The 13,409-nt window shown below is 35.2% G+C and overlaps 1 pseudogene; it reads right to left on the bottom strand.

Annotated features, from left to right (window-relative positions):
- Positions 1 to 9,470: 9,470 nt before the first annotated feature.
- On the bottom strand, positions 9,471 to 12,716 carry LOC143669288 (zinc finger protein 165-like; annotated as a pseudogene).
- Positions 12,717 to 13,409: the final 693 nt, after the last annotated feature.

Here is a 13,409-nt window from a genome sequence, read left to right as displayed (position 1 = left end):
GCGAGAAGGGAAAATATGGAGATCGTATGGTAGCCCATGACAAACTCTGGAATCTATCCTGCAACCACTTTTTCAAGAGTGCTTTGAAAACTATTGCTTTTTTATTTCTTTGCTTTATATATATGTTATACAATTTTAAAAGCCTTAAAGAAAGCAACCCAGGCCTATATTGTAAGCTCTTACAGCAGCCACATTCATTCCTGAGCTTTAGTATTATTTCTAAGTTCTGAGATGCGGTGCTATATGTATATAACCTGGTATTTTCCTGGAACTTTAGGTACCTAAGACTTGGAATTTTGTAGCTCTGAAAGTCAGCACTGCTATATACAGAGACTGTTAAGCTGAGAAAGAGATCATACTTCAATTAGAGATAAGAACGAAGCTGATCTGGTTGGGACTAAATGAGAATACAGGGCAAAAGGTGATATTGTCTGTATTTTAGAACTTCACCTACTGTAGACCAAAGGAAGAGAGGTTTATTTTGTCCAAAACCTAAAGTTTCTGTAGCACCCAATAGAACTCAACCTGTCTGGATAGTTCATTTAAATAACCCCAAACCATGGAGAATGGGAATGCAGGCTTTTAATTCTGTATAGCTTTATATAATACTTAGTTATATCCCACAATATATGGGCAGATAATTAAAATGTATTGGCAAAGTCCCATGATGGACTGGAGAAAAAATATGGAACTATTAAGTTTTCCTACATGGGAAACCCTGGATACTCTCAAACACTAGGGCTCCGAATATAATAGGTCAAGCTCTTGATCTTAAGGTTTGCTCTTATGAAACTTATTTCTGTAGTGGAGAAGGTAAGCCTACCTATAATTATGCCTAAGAGTTACTTCCAGAAAACCTCTTTTGTTGCTCAGATTTGTGCTCTCTCTCTCCAAGCTCAACTCTGCAAGTAAAATAATTACCCTTCCTCCTATGTGGGGCATGATATCCAGGGGTGAAAATCTCCTTGGCAACCTGGGACATGACTCCCAGGGATGAGCCTGTCCCTGGCACTGTGGGATCGGCAATGCCTACCTGAGAAAAAGGGGGAAAGAATATAACAAAATAAGGTATTAGTGGTTAAGAGAGTCCAAATAGAGTTGAGAGGCTGTTCTGAAGATTACTCTTATGCAAGCTTCAGCAAGATAGTGCTAACTGCCATGGTATGCCAAGCCCCAACCAATGGTACTCCTATAAACCCTAAAGTATACTCAAGGCTCTATCTGAGATTCTATAAAAGTTTCACTCTATGTTTATTTTAGAGAAACCTAAAACCTCCATATGGTTCTAAGGCCAGAAAAGCCCTGGAACCAGAGTTATCAGTCTCTCTAAGAGCATCAATCAGTTTTCGCATCCCCTTACCTCATAATGTCAACACCCCCTTTCAACATCAAGAAGTTAGACTGGCCATTGCCCAAACATCCCCAAAGACTGGGAGAAGGATCAGAGGAGAAGAAGGATTTGCAATAGAGAAGATGGAATTTAATAAATGAGTATGACTACTGTATGATTTTAGTCTCCAGTGTCTTGGAGCAGTTAGAAGGTAATAATTAAAATTGTGGAATTGTAACCCATACCATAGTTTGAAATTTGTTTTATAACTACTTGTTAAAATTTTATCATTTTTTTGTATATATGTTATATTTCACAATAAAAAAATGTTTTAATAAAAGCTCCCCAGATGATTGAAAACCACTGATATAAATGTTGAAAATCATGGGTAGAGAGGTTTTGAGAACAATTAAAACATCCAAGTCCTATCTATAGTTATAATTCATTGCTTTTGAATCAAAGGAATATTTAATTTCTTGCTATTTTGGTTTGTTTAGACATAATGTTACCTCTCTAAGCTAGAGTCCTGTTGATTGAGATTAATAGTTAGTTTCAAATTGGGTAGTGCCTGTTTTGAAAATTAAGAAATACAATAATTTGAGCTATTTTATATACTTCTTTCCAAATAATCAAATGTGAGCAATTTATAGTACCCAGAATGGAAACTTTTCTAAGCTTCTAGCTTCTTAGTGCAAACACTCCAAAATAGTTTTTATGAGGTAAGGAACCCTTTACAAATCAGATTTCTTACCACCTTCAACAATATCAAGTGATAAATCTGAAACCTAAAGATGTAATCTTAGGAATGAATATATACTGTGCACCAAGAATAATGTTCCAGACAGTCAAAGCTTATCATTTTGATGGAAAAAAAGGATGGAACCTCATTTGTCTAGAGACCGCTCTTAATCTTAAAATGGAAGTTATTAGGAGAGGTAAAACTGTTTACTAAAAAGACAATTCATTTTCCTTTCTAGGAGAGACAACTGAGCTTTCCCCAAAGAAAATTAGGTTGAAGTCACTCTAAATAAAATTGTTAATTATAGGCAAATGTTTATTTAGGCCTAGGATCTAGATGTGTGTAGTCAGATTGTTGACATTTTTTTGTTTGTTTTTCAAAATACATTTATATTATGAGAATAGAATTACATGGAACAAAGATTGAGAAAAAGGACAGAAAATCTACCACCCTAACCCTTGTTTTTAGAGGGTTCATTAATCTTTGACCACATGATTAGATAGTCTACATGATTATAAATTGTATTAATGCAATTTTCTTTTTAAATAATTCTATTCACTTTTAACTTTTTCTGTAACACATGAAAATATTCTCGTAAAAAAAATACAAGCAATGCAAAAGCTAAAGTGCTCCTTGGTCCTCCCTTCATGCCCATTCCTGTTAGTTTGACCCCATTTCTTTTACATGTAGCATCATATGCCATAGAGTGTATGTACCATACCATGCTCTCAGAAGCATTCTTTTGCTGATGGATATTTTAGGTTATTTCCAATATTCCCAAGCACTGCTGCAAGGAATATTCTTGTGTAAGGTTTTATGTGTAATACTTGTCTTTGCAAAATTAATGTTTTACACAGGTGATATATTCACATGGTTCAAATATCAAAAAATATAAAAAGTTATAAAGTGAAAAAGCTCCCTCACTCTAGTGCATTGTTGGTGGGAATGTAAAATGGTGCAGCCACTGTGGAAATCAATATGGTGGTTCCTCAAAAAGTTACATATAGAATTACCATATGATCCTGCAATTCTAATTCTAGGTATGAACCCAGAGAAAGTGAAGATAGTGTCTCAAACAGATACTTGTACACCAATATTCACAGCAGCATTATTTACAATAGCCAAAAGGCAGAAGTAACCCAAGTGTCTATCAACAGATTAATAGATAAACAAAAGATGGTATATACACACAACAGAATATTATTGTGCAACAAAAAGGAATGAAGTTCTGATACTTGTGACAATATAGATGAATCTTAAAAAAATCATGCTGAGTGAAATAAGCAAGACATATAAGCAGATATTTGATGATGTCATTATATGAGATATCTAGAAAAAGTAAATTTGCGGACATAAAATAGATTAGAGGTTATGGGGGAAAGGGGAAGGTGGGGTTTTTGCTTGGTAGGTAGTGTTTGTAAATAAAATTAATCAAGGAGAAAAAAGCTTCCCTCCCTCCCTGTCCCTTATCTGCTCAGTTTCCACTCCATTCTCAAGATAACCTTATTTTGTATTCTTTCAGAATTTCCTTATGCATATGCAAGCAAATCTAAATATGAATCCATATTCCTCCACTTCTTTTTTTAACACACAGAAGCATATTGCTTAGTGTTTTAGTTTTCTAGCTGTTAAAACAAATATTGTACAATAGGTTGGCTTAACAACAGAAATGTATTGGCTCACATCCAGAGGCCAGAAGGCTTGATTCCTAAGTCTTTGGGGTTTCTTGGCTTTTCTGCCATATGGCAGCACACATGGCTGTGTCTCCACCTTCCTCTTCAGGGTTCCTTGACTTCCAAGTTCTGGCTGTTCCCTGAGGCTTCTTTCTTCTGTGTTTAATTTCCTTTGATTATAAGGAATTTGGCCACATCGGATTAAGGTCCACCCTCATTTAGTTTGGGAATATTTACAAATAGGTTCACCCAGGGTTTGGACCTGAACATGATTTTTTGGGAGACATGACTCAATCCCTAACACTTACCTTTCAACTTTGTTTATGATATCTTTTGCCATGTGCCTCTTTTATATATTTGTTAGTATTTTATGTTGTTCTTTATGGTTTCTGCATTTTTGTATCTTGTTTAGGAAGGTCTCTCTTAGTCCAAAATTATAAGTATTTGAACATTTTAAAGTTTTGAGAATAGCATGAATGTGATTATCTTTAAACTTTTTCTAAATGGATAGTCTGCTGTCCCAACATTTCTTGAATTTTCTTTTCTTTCTTCACTTATTTGAAATAATACATTAAATTTTTAATTTCTATCATATAGGACATTTCCATAAATAGATTCTGTATTCCCTTTCTTTCTCCTTGTGATGCTTAGGTTCTGGTGTTAAATTGGCCAAGTGATGATACCCAGTTGTCTGGTGAGGCAAGCACTGGTCTGACCATTGCTGCAAGGATATTTCATAGCTGGATGATAAACTGGAAGCTTGGTGTATTAAATCATAAGTCAGTTGATTGCATCTGTGGCTGATTACATCTGCAATCAACTAAGGGGTGTCTTCCACAATAAGAAAATCCAATCAGTTGAAGGCTTTTAAGGAGGAAGAGTCTCTTTCATTGCCTTTTTAGCCGGTAAGCCTCTCCTGTGGAGTTTGTCCAGACTCTTCATCGAAGCTGCCAACTTCACAGCCTGCCCTACGGATTTTGGACTCTTCCATTCCCATGGTTGCGTAAGACACCTTTGTAAATCTCATATTTACAGATCTCTCCTGTTAGTTCTATCTCTCTAGAGAACCCTGCCTAACACACTTCTCTAAATATATCTCTTTCCTGCCCGAAGGCTTCTACTTCCCCCATTTTAAATGAGAATTTCCTCTATAAATTGTACCCCCATTCCATGGGCCACTTTATTTAGGCAGGATCAACTCTTCTCTTGCCTGGAACCTAAGCCTCCATAGCATAGCTTCACTGGTATGACAGAAGGTGAAAAAATAATTTACATAGAGAATTACAAATACATTGATTAAGTGTTTTCAAAACATCACTATTATACACAGAGGACTCCAATTGCCCTTGGGACATTTGTAGGCCTGTGGGAAAATCAAATGTAGTTCCTTCTCATAAAAGTTTTAAAGCCTTTCATTGGTCCTTGGTGATCTATGTAGTTGTAGGAACAGTCTATACAGTATCTAAAACAATGATAGGATTAAAACAGATACTGGAAAAATTCAGGGGTAACGTATTTATACAGCTTATTAAAATTCTTTTTCAAAATCATAAAAAATAACATTTAAAAATATGATTATAAAAATAAATATTCATTATGGAAAATCTGGAAGTATAGGGAAATACACAAAAGGACATAAAAGGTTGAAATTCCAATGTTTAGAAAATGCTACTGCTAATTTCTAATTTTTCATGCATATAAAGATAGGCTGATTCTCTAAATGTTGTTTCGTAACATCTTTTTCCTTTAGCGATATATTGTGAACATCTTCTCATGCTAGTAAATGTTTAATATACGCCTTTATTTTTAATGACTGAGCAACATTCCATTGCATAAATGCACTATAATATTGAATTCTTTATTTATTGACAAATTGATTGCTTCCAATTTTTTGATCATATGTTTTTGTTAATATTTTTTGTTAATGGCATGATAACTATCCTTATGGAAACTATGGATAAATCTTACGAAAACCTTAGGACAAGATTTTATAAGTGAATTTGATAGGTCTCAAGTATATATATTCTTTTTTGTTATTAAGTTTTTAAATGAAAATTTTCTACTTCAAAAGCAGAATTATATACATTCACATGCCATTGTTTTCAGCATTTTAGTTCTTTATTGCCACAAACCAAACTTTATTAGTAACTTATACATTAGTATACATCTAATGTATATGTTTAGTATGTTTTATACATCTGCATCTCAGATCTTTTCTTTTGGAGTAATTTTCCTTCTGCCTGAAGTATACCTTTAAAATACTGTTCTGTGAGGGTCTTTTGTGGCCAATCCCTGTATTTTATTTACCTGAAATGCCTTAATTTTCCTACTATTTTTGTAAGATTATTTCATTGGGAATAGAAAGGCAGGTTGACAGTTATTTTCTTTAAGTACATAAAATACTATTCTGTTGTCTTCTGTCTCCCATTTTTCTGGTGAGAAGTCAGTTGCCAGCCTAGTTGTAGTTCCTTTATAGATGATCTGCCCTTTCTCTTCAGCTCTCTTTGTCTTTGCTATTCTACAGTCTCACTATGAGTGTCTGATGCAACCTATTTATCTTGCAGGGAATTCACTGGACTTCTGGGATCTGAGGTTTGGTTTTCCTTTAACTATACCAGAAATTCTCAGCCATAATTTTGTCAAGGATTTACTTTCCTTCATTCTCTCCATCACCTTCTGGATGAAGTTTACCATCTCTTTGTTTCTCTGGGCTGCATTCTGGATTTTTCTTCAGATCTTCTAGTTCCTACTCATTCTCTTCTGAGCTGTGTTTAACTTGCTATTGATCTGATCCCATGAGGCTGGGCTTTTTGTTTGCTTGTCTTTGAGGCTCTTTCAAAGGATTTATTTGCTACAGAATTGCTTGAATCCACCAATGATGAATTTAGGATTTCTATGTTTAAAGAATTTTGCTGTTTTTTTTTTCTTGGGTAGGCCCCAGGAAGTGAACCCGGATCTCCAGCATAGCAGGTGAGAACTCTGCCTGCTGAGCCACCGTGGCCCACCTTCACTGTTGTATTTTTTTTTACAACATTTCGGTATTCAAAAGCTAATTCTTTTTGCCAGCATTTAGCACATCTAGAAGAAGTTATAAAAAGAATCTGTAGAATTAGATGTCTAAAAATAAAAAACAACGAACACTTAAAAATTCCTCAATTGGACAAGTCCTGAGATGAAAGCCATTCATCTGCAAAAAGAACTGTTTTAGGTCAGAGATGCTGTATTTCATAACTACAGATCCTGGCCTTGCTCTTTACTGATGAGACTTTCCAGGCAGCAAATTAGTAACAGGATCATTTGGTTGTCGATTCTCGAATGCATCCTACCTGTCTTGTGAAGTTTATAAATATCTCTGAAATCCAAATCCCCTTGTCCTCTAGAACAAATTCTCTTAATCTGATTCCCAATACATTTAAAAACAAAGTTTTCCCTGTAAGAGCATACAATTAAGAATTTCTCCTTGTGGTAGATACAGAGAAACCAAGTATGAATGTGAATAAATAATTCGGTAATGTAGCTGTGAATCTCTGGATGGCTATGAAAGCTGTAGGAAATGTCCCTCGCTGGCTCGTCACCTGTGCTCCAGAGATGACCATGCAGGCAATATCATCCTGAACAGAGTGTGAAACCCAGCAGGTAGGTTTAAATCACCACTCACCCCCCTCTATCTCTTTTACCTATCAAGCTAATTTTTCCATCTGAACAGTGTGCTGATCCTGTTTCACTTGTTCAGGTGTGGCTGGCACTTGATAACTGAAAACCAATTTGCAGAGGAACCTCTCAGAACCAACTTAGAGGCTTTGGCAGTTTCCCCTACAGCCCTGCCCCTAGGGCGAGTTGGAGCAGCTTTATATCTAAAGTTTAATTAAAAACTTTAAAGTTTTTAATTTGAGTTAAAATATTTTTAATTTTTGAAAGTTCTATTTGATTATTTTTCAGATCTTCTTGGTTAAGAGTTATCTCTGTTCATATTTTTGAGATTTTCCTTTTATTTCTCAAAATGTATTAACATAATCATTTTACATTTTAAGCTAATAATTCCAATATCTGAAGTGTTTATAGTTTTTACCCTGCTGTCATTGTTTCTCCTGACTTTTACCAGGAATAAAAAGTGAAGTGGAGTTCTTTGGAAATTTATCTTTGTCACCTAGGTGGAATTGTGTTCCACCAGAGATTTGTGATTACCTCTGTCTGTTGCCTTGCACTCTGCTAAACTAGAAAAACTTTAAAATACATTTTCAATATTTATATTTGTATTCCCTACTTCCTATATTACTGTGTGATATAATTTTACCCTGAGGCTTTTTGGACCAAACAGAAGGTTTGAATTTATGCAACGAATATTTACAGCAATAAATAACCAGAGAAAACTTCCTCCTCATCCATGAACAAAATCAAGCTAATACAATCTACTTGATTTCTCCTCTTACACACGTTTATCATTTTCACTTTCACTGAAGGTATAGCCTTTTATGGTCTCAGCTTTCTATGTGGTTGTTCTAGTAAATTTCCTTCCTGGGTTCTATTTACCTTTTCCCTACTGTGCCCCACGCAGCCATCAAAATGGGAACTCACCAGGAATTGGCATAATTTCAGCTGAATGCCTGCTTTGCCACCTGCTCACCTCTCAGAGTCCCTACTTTCACTATTTTTGGCTTCTGTGATTTTTTCATACTATTACCATATCACAATTCATTTAAAAATATTTTTTAAAGTACACTGGGAGAATATTCAGAGTATCTTGTCTGTATTGCTACCAGAAACAAGACTTGAATATGTCTTTAGAAAGCTCTTCTCTCCTTAATGTCAGGCATTTACCTCGATTTTCTTCAAGCTTTTTTTAAAATTAAAAATTTTAATCTGTAATTAATGTTAGTTTAATGTAAATCTTTTAACTCATAAATTCTCATATACATTTGGGTCTGTTCCTGGGCTTTCTATTCTATTTCATTATATCTGTCTATTCCTGATAATATTACCCTTGTGAATCACGGGTTACTATTTCCTTAGTTGCCATTAATGGGACTATGGAGTTTAGAATTTTTAAATGTTTGGCCAATTAGCCTCTGAAAGAGTGATATCTCCCGCTACTTGAAAATTAAAGTTGTGGGGTGCAAGTACTAGTCTTTCTGATGTTATATCCTATGGTGAATCTATCAATGACATAATCAAGGTTAAGTGTTAAGAATTAAAGCACTAGAAGGAAATATAAGTGACTTTAAATCCTGGTTCCACCACTTCCTACCCACTTAACTTCAGCAGGATACTTCACTACTTCATCTATAAAATGAGTAAAATAATAGCTCAATTATTGTTCAAGCAAGTCCACTCATTGGCTTAGAAACTACTTTCTCTTGTAGAAAATCATTAATTAGGGCTGACATCAGTCTCTTTACTCTTTTCCCACATTCTAATTGTAATTATGGTGTTTCCCAAAAGAAACTCATTTCTCTGCACTCCTGTTGCCACAGAATAATCTATTGATTAGGTTTCCCCAAATTCTGCTCTTTTGGTTTGACTTTAGCAATCAGTGAAAGTAAAAACACAGTACCAGTCTCACAGAAACCACACACACACCTGAGGACAATACATTGACCAGCAACCTGAGAAAAACAAAGAGAAGAGATACTAGTGTTGCACTCATTGATCTCACCCAATATTTATGTTTTTATTCAATGTTTTTCACATTTAGCTACTTCCTTAGCATTTCTGTATGAATTTAAGGTCCTTACATCAATAGATATTCCCTCATGTGAATTCTTTGATGTTGATTATGGTGTGAGCTCTGACTAAAGCTCTCTCACTCATTACATTCATAAGTTTTCTCTCCAGTGTGCGTTCTCAGGTGTCAAAAAAGATGTGAGTTCATTTCCCACATTCACTGTATACATAGGGTTTCACTTTAATCTGAATTCTGTGATGCAGGATAAGATTTGAGTTCAAGCTGAATGCTCTCCCACATTCTTTGCATTCAAAGAGTCTTTCAGAGTGTGAATTCTCTGATGTCTAGTGAGAGCTAGAGCTAGAGCTTCCCCCAAAGCCTTTCCCACACTCACACATTCATAGAGTCTTTCTCCAGTAAGGATTCTATGATGCCTAATAAGCTTTGAGCTGTACCTGAAAGCTTTCCCACATTCATTACTCTGATGGGTTTTCTCTCCACTGAAAATTACTGCATTTTTAATAAGGTTTGGTCTCTTCAGAGATTTCCTGAATTGGTGAAATTTTTCTCCAGCATAAATTCTTTGATACCCAATATGATCTGAATTCCATTCGGAGCTTTGATCATAGGTACTGTGTTTATAAGACCAGTTGTGTATAAGGATATCTGAGTTCATACTTAAACTTTCAAAACATCCATCATGGCTTATTTTGTTCACCTGTGAGGAAATTTTTGTGCATGAGAATTTTACCAAAACATCCATCTTGGGCAGGAGATAGTCTCTGAGAGTCCCCTGGTTCCTTTTCCCACTGCTTCTTTATCCTGCCTTTGGGCTTACTGGTGTCTTGAAGCTCATCAAATCCTTCTGACATGTATCCTAAGAGTATAATGATATAATTCTTTGTGATTCTCTTTTTTCATAAATATCCAGCTTTGGCAAATATCCATTGTTTTCAATCACATTATCAAGTGACAAAAAAGAGGCAAATATTACCTATTTGCTAAGCTGGAAGAAAATAAAAGGTTGGGGTACATTCAAGATAGTTACATCCTGGTACTTGATTTAGCAAGTCTGAAAAGATGGCCTTTAAAAAGAGAAGAGTGATGAACAAGGACGCAAAAGAAAAAAAATTTGGTAAAAGTAAATAATGCACGCAAGGGTTAACAGAGTAATGGAAGGACATCCAGGAATGAGTAGATAAAAGAGAAGAGATTGGGAAGAAGATTAACACCAATAAGAATGAAGGAGAAGACAGAACATGGAGAAAGAATTATATAATATGACCAATGGGAATGAATTTTGAACACAGGGCCTATGATACATTTCTAGTATTAGGCTTAGATGGAGAAGAGGAGGCTCTTCAAAGAAAGCAAATAACAACATAGAGGCAGGGAGAAAAGTAAACCTATAAATAACTCTAAATCATATGTAGACGGAGGAGAAAACAATCATCAATCCATCTAATCCAATCAGTCCATCTATCTGTCTATTTCTTTTTCATCTGCTTATCTATCTAACAGTTCTGTCAACATGTTTTGCTAAATGTCCCCAGGGACTATCATCACCTAGAAACTCACTATCTCCTGTCTAGATGACTGAAATGGCCTCCCTGCTGTATTGTCTCTGAGATTTTCTTCTCCTAGTCAACCTCAATATCTTTACCATACTAATTGTCACTAAGCACTATCATCCTCTCTCACCCTAGTCAGAAATCATTAATCTCTTTTCTTCTACAAGTATGAACTCCCTAGCTTGGTTTCTATGACCTATTTATGACCTAGTCCTCACAAATCCTGTCTAATCTCTCAGGAACCTATACTGTATCTAATCTGAGAGCAGAATTTGTGATAATTTTTTTTTAAAAAGTAACTTTGTAATTTATTCTTGGGCTTATCATCGGGACCATTCACACCTCAAATGACAATGAATCTATGAACTTTTGAACAGATGTGTTTTAGAAGAGTTGAATGTTCTACAGATGTAGTCTCCAGAATTATGGCTAGCTTTCTGTAAAATTATGAGAGCTTAATAAGACCAAAAGTATAATATCAAAGATAATAATATGGATTTTGTTGTAATATTCTATTTCTGAATGTATCATCATGAATCTATCTCTCTCTTTTTTCTTTTTATAATCATTATTTGTACTTCTCTATTAACTGTACATGTACTTCCTCTTTTGCCTCTTTTCTTTCTGACATTTTATCAACTCCTTCATTTTTCTTTCCTTTAATTTGATCATAATATAAAAACATTCTATACTTTTGAAATATTCAGGATAAAGAAAAAATGTAAAAAGAGAAATATTCTAGATAAAGACAAAATTATCTCTTTTTTCCCCAATTGGCCAATGACCCATAAGAAAAAAGTTCTATATTCTTCATTGACAATAAAGGAAAGGATCACTTATACCTACTAAGATTAACCTGAAAAGGGAGATTCACATTACTGCTTTTCAACCGACATGTACTACATGCAATCCTAACCCTTACCACAATCCAGTTGGAGCTTGGATTCTGAAGAACCACAAAGAGCCTTGGTCTTCACTGGCTAGAAGTGGATACTAAGTACTTGTCAGAGAGGTGCTACTTTTCTCCTATATATTTCTTGTCCATGTCTATGGGTCTGCACCTGAGAAAAATAAATTATATCTGGGCTCTTGAGGGAATCCCTGTAGGAATTAAACATCTTAGAAAAAATCACAAAAGGAACCTGCAATAGGAAAACAAAACTGAGGAAGGAAAAATCTAGTCCGATTCAATTGTAAAATGGTCTGTGGTACCAGATACAGAAAGGAGACATAAATGCACACTGAACTAAGAGTCCCTGCAAGTTTCACCAGATATTCAGTCTCAGGTCCTCTCCTCCCATTGTTATAATCCATCCCTTCAGGAAGTCTTACATCTCCCATCCTCTATGCACCTGGAGTGGTGCTTCATTAGTGTCTCTCTCCAAAAACTTCCAGTATGGTCGCTACCTTCCCACCACTCTCCATACAATCAGGCCTGAAATTCCACTGGCAGGATGATCAAGATGTGGTCCTTGGTGTGAATCTCTGGTTTTAGCCATTGAAAACAGAGCTCCTGGGGGCAGTTCAGTACCTCCTGGGGTCCAGGTGAATTCTGGTAACAGAACTGCCTGAAAAGTTGCCTGCAGAGCTCCTGCCTCAGGGGATCACTTCTCTGTAGGCAATTGTCAGTGTCCTGCTTCTAGATAAAATCTTCCTCTTCCAACTTCACTATCAGAAGTCCTTCATCCTCTTCTAAGGTCTGAAGATTCTGAGCTGCAGCTTTCTTTGATTCTGTTACCATTGCAGGATAAAATATATTGTGAGAAAACATACTTCTGCTTTGGAAAGGGTCTTCTTTAGTTTCAGTAGCTCTCCTGATGGATGAAAAAACAATAATCTATCACTATGCAGGAAGATGAAAAACTGTATCATAGAAATAGTCATTCTCTATTCCACAAAAAATGTCTGGGTATATATACTGTACGTAAAGGCAATGAGATACCTGCTTTGTGGAATACAACTGTTCCATGATATCTACCTCAAAGCAGTTTAAAATTTAAATGTAAAAATAAGTTAACTTAAATTAAAAACATTACATTTAAATATAAGACAACATTAAATGTTAACAAGCTATATATGATTAAATTATAACTAAGTCATACAAAAAATAAGACCAAAAGAGAAAAATGATTATGTGCTCCATAAAGTCAGAAATGGGAAAGATCATAGTGGCTTGCAAAGTTCAGGGAAAGAGTAATTTAAAAACTAAACTCTGAAGAATGGACAGATTTTGACTAGGTGATAGGAAAGAGAGAAATAGAAAGTTACAAACATGAAACATGTTGAACAAATGGGTAATTGTAGGAATACAGATGTGGGAAAAGCAAAAAGTTCATTTGAAAGTTTGAGTAAGGAAATTAGAGGTAAAGATTTGCACTTTACTATAGAAAGCTATAAATGTCATATTCATTAATGTAGAGTTTATCTTTTAGGC

Source organism: Tamandua tetradactyla, chromosome 25 (assembly GCF_023851605.1).
Source record: "Tamandua tetradactyla isolate mTamTet1 chromosome 25, mTamTet1.pri, whole genome shotgun sequence".
In the NCBI taxonomy this organism is placed as follows: domain Eukaryota; kingdom Metazoa; phylum Chordata; class Mammalia; order Pilosa; family Myrmecophagidae; genus Tamandua; species Tamandua tetradactyla.
Note: the sequence above shows the minus strand (reverse complement) of the source record. Positions and strands in the feature narration are given on the sequence as shown.